This window comes from Argopecten irradians, chromosome 3 (genome assembly GCF_041381155.1).
Source record: "Argopecten irradians isolate NY chromosome 3, Ai_NY, whole genome shotgun sequence".
In the NCBI taxonomy this organism is placed as follows: domain Eukaryota; kingdom Metazoa; phylum Mollusca; class Bivalvia; order Pectinida; family Pectinidae; genus Argopecten; species Argopecten irradians.
Window position 1 is genome coordinate 9207638 of NC_091136.1, and position 4732 is coordinate 9212369.

Consider the following 4732-nt stretch of genomic DNA (forward strand, 5'->3'; position numbering starts at 1 on the left):
ATCAACAGCGTGGCTGTCTGAAAGCGAAAATAACGCTAAAATTAGCGACCTTCAAGAAAGAAACGAGCGCTCTGATTGGTCAGAATTTACGTCATCGACCGGTACCGGGACTGTAGTGAACATTTTTGACACCAGATGGCAGCAGTACTAAAGCACCGTAAAAGCGGCGGATTTTGTCAAGGCTAGTAAAGAGAGTAATTGATTATTTTGCCTTGACATGTGAAGATGGGTTCTTTGAAGTCTGTTCTTTTCACATCAATGATCGCTAAACATGATGATAGATGACATAACATTCCGACTAGGTGAAATGAAATGGCAGATTTTTCTGTCTACAGCCGATTGATGACGTTGATGGGTATGCTTGCATTTTGATGTCATTATCGCTGTGAACTTGTGACCGGTCATGCCAGCAGTCATGGATTTTCTGTCCTTGATGATAAGGACATATTGATTTGTTATATGTGCAAAATCTCTCGAGAGCTAATTAAAACTCGCTATGAAAATTAAATGTCAATATTGAACTGCATTCAGTTGGCAATTATGCGAGGATGAATACCAACCATAGATGGGTTCAATTACATAGGAATCTATTAAATGTAATTATTTTGTCTATGCACTTAATTTAAGTACACATTACTTTCAAACAGCACATCTTATACCAAATATTCATCACAATATTCAAAAATTGAAAATTATGTATGTACTAAGACAAGGCTTTCAATTCCATTATACTTAAAATATTAGTTTAATACTAGTATTAAAATACTAGATCTAACGATGCCCCGTTCGGGGTCACCTCAGCATGACCCCTATGGTTACAAATGTAGCCAATCAGCGTGTCGCCTATGGAGTCTTCGGTGTGGTTGATTCATTCGGAAGTGTAAACGGATAATAGTACGTCCCGAGATGTTCCGATTCTAGGCCAGAGGTCATGCTGAAGTGACCTCGAACGGGGCATCGTTAGATCTTGTATTGGAGCGTAACGTAGAGTATCGCAGTGGAGCGGAATTACAAGTCTAATTTTGATTAGATTGTCCAGCTGGCATGCATCCTCTCATAACTGCCAAGTTAAAACAGATTATATTACTGCTTAAACACACACAGCTGTAAAATGATGGGCAAGTTTTGGACGAGTAAATCAAGTTTAACACGGAATACTTACCAGTAACACTACCACAACATCAAAAAGAAACGACCCTAGATTCTTCATCGTTGTCTATTTACAATGACCATACATTACGGTAATCATATTATATATGAAAGTCGGGTATTCCTTGGGGCGTTTGATACATTATTCCTAATGCCGTTTAATAGTTTCTTTCTATTCCATTATTTCGGAAAAATGACCTTATGACTTTTATTATTGCGCTGTGCATTTTATTGTCATGGCAAAATGGTATATTGACTTTTAATAAGTGCTCCTTGCATTCCATTAGAAAATTGAACTTTTTCTTACTCCGGGTAATGGTTCAATTAAGCATTAATGTCATTATCATCTACTTCCATCGGCCTATGAAAGTGTACCGGATTCTCACAAGTTTATTTTAATATTGCAATTTCAAACAACTTGCCAAAAGAAAATATGTTTAAATGTACGATTTTGTTGATCTATCAAGAAAATATGTTTTCATATCACTACGTAATGTCTGTGTTGTGACGTCACGATAACGTTGTCAAATCAAAAATCCAGATTTTGTATGAAAACAAAGAAAAAACACTTGTTGTCCACAGTTATAACATAACCGTATAATCAATATTGAAGCAAACAGTTCGATCATACAAATCAATAAAATATTTTACGTTTTATCTACTAGACATTTCTTCGTGGTTTTCTACTGAATCACGTATTTAATGTTTCCTTAAAGTAAATGTTTTACTTAAATATCTAATTCATGTAAGATTTCAGTGTAGATAGCACAAGTTCATCAAGTTCATGTACGTTTTTATATAAAGCTTCTAATTGACGTTTTCCAGACTGAGAGTTTTCACATGAAGTTAAAAGTTTTTCTGAGGTGACCGGTTTTAATGTAGTACAATACACCTATATCACAAATATGACTGTTATTTCCGTGCTCGATTTTATTTGTAGTGTCGTGCTGCAGAACTTCACCTTTTTACTTAAAAACAACCTATTGTAAAAAAGTGGTGTTCAAGCTAATGTTAAAAATCCCATAGAAACTGCCCACAGCCCAATTTTCTTGGAACTTTGCATATTGTACTACAAGTGGTCCCTTTAAAATGACACTTCTTTTTCATTTTGTGATTTTAAAAAGGTTCAAAGGGCCTGAATTCTTCGTAGTCATTTTCATTCAACCTACATGCACAAACATGCCAAAAAAGGTTAGCATTTGTTAAATATTCTACATTTTTTATTCATAAACCATTTGAGTAGATCGTATACTTTATATGTAAGTCATTTCGGAAAATTTTGTTTGAGATAATATTTTTTACGAAAAATTAACACTTTTTGGAAAAAACGAAAACGAAACATTGCTCTATGTCATCTCATTTCACGTTGTTACTGGTTTTGTCCACAATTTTACCCTCAATGGAAAACACTGCCATGATATTTTCTGTCTATGTGTAAATTAGTTTCAAAATTAAAACCCGTGAAAATAGCTTTTGAGTGACTTAGAAATAGAGAGTGCACAGGTAGCAACGGACCACTTCTTTGTTAGTATACCTAGTTATACATTTCCAGTTTATGATTCCAGAGTATGATGTAAGTGAAAATCAGTGTACATTAGTAATTTTACATGCCAAATATCATTGTAACACCTTTTGAAATATTGGCTGCCATGGTAACAAAACGGAGGCCTCTGACTGGCTGAGATTTAAATGATTTGAGAATTAAATGAAAATTGGTGTATAGGGGTTACGAGGTATACTGAATAACATGGTATCACTTTCAAAACGATTGGTTGTCATAGAAACAAAATGGAGGTCCCTGATTTGTTGAAATTTAGACATTATTAGATATTACTGAAAATTAGTACATATGGGTTATGGGGTATGCCGAACGAGATAGTAACAGTTTTAAATATATTGTTGCCATTGTTTCGAAATTAAATGGTCTAAATTAAGATTGTAGCCTTTGTGGTGCAGGTATTTTTTTGAATTATACATATTTTATTTCAAAAATCAATTGTAACTCTGCTTCCCTCTTTGATCATTTTTAATTCAATCTAAAATAGTTTTTATCTACATAAAGACATTGATAATCTTAATTTGTATCTTTTGAGTTTAAGTTGCTGACGAAAATATACTTCTTTCCAATAATGATTTGATTTCTTATATGAAAAAAGAAACTATATGTTTCACCCAAAAACATATCTAATTGTTAGGCTTTTTGTATTGTTAAGGAAAATGTATGAATAAAAATGCAATAATTTTTTTAGTACATTTGTTAGCTAACAAAACATTTTATCACTAAGTGTTATTTTTATTATGATTTCTATAATCAGTTTTAAATTTACGTTCAACTAGGGCAAATATTGCTGTTTTAGAAAATACCCCTCGCTACATTTCAGCCTTTGAAATGCATTTTTCCTGGTTTTCAATTTTTGGAAATAGGGAAATAGCATCTGTTATAAGATTATACCTATAGCATGTTTTAAACTGGTTTTAAAGTGTGGACAAAACATGCCAAATATTTCGAGCAAACCTTATATCCTCAATTTTTGTCGGGATAAAATTTAGAGGGCTCTTTGGTTTGAAAATCAATTTTTCGTAAAAACAATTAGTAAATATCATTATAAGTAGATATAAAATAAAGAATGAAGTATCTTTTATAAACAAAAATAATTAAAAAGAATAAAAAAATAAGTTTAAAAGTTGGACACAAGGCGTCCCCTTTCCACATACCAAAAGTGGTTTTAGAAAACATCATTTTAGGCCCTTTATGCCTTTTAAAAACATACAAATTAAATAAAAAGCACATAAAAAGTAGATATGTACCTAAACATTTAACACTGCAAAATTAAAAGAAGAAGGAACGGCGCGTAGGCGGGTTTTTCAAACCCACCTTTGCCAATTTCAACACATTCTGAGGGATAGTTTTTCAATCAATTGGTTTATTAACAATTTAGAAAGAATTGAAACCATTGATTTATTCTTCAATGATTCATGGAGTTGTTTCCTAATGTTTCCCATAACAATTTCTTTAACATTTCATTTCAGAACATGTTATTGTAAAATGGTAATACTATGGAAATTGGGCAATGGCTTTATTAGCCCTACATACTCATAAGCGTTACGCACCCGATGATAGTGTTCATGATACAACCTTCGAACGCCGTTGCCTCCTCTCTATACGATTCCATTGTTCTGTAGAGAGTAAACCTTCTCGTATACAAAGTAAGAACTCCAACACAAAGAGACCCTTATGTGGTCACATTTCATCCAAACTTGCCACCTCTCCTTGCTATTCTCGGAAACCATTGGAAAAGCATTGCATCAGAGCCTCCATTACCGGCCAACTGAAGGACAAACTATGTAAGGTATATTGTACCGAGCAGCTAGCTTCCTTCCCTTGCTCCTACCGCAACAACGGGCTCATTCAACACAAGCAGCAACAAATGCAAGATGTAGTACGTCGAGGAAACCCGTAAACCACTTAAAATTAGAATCAAACATTGGTATGCCATTACAGGCACTGCTACTCTAGTGATTTTAAAGGTCTATTCGTTGTGATGCCAATCTACGTACACTCTAAGGGTTTTACTTACTGGAT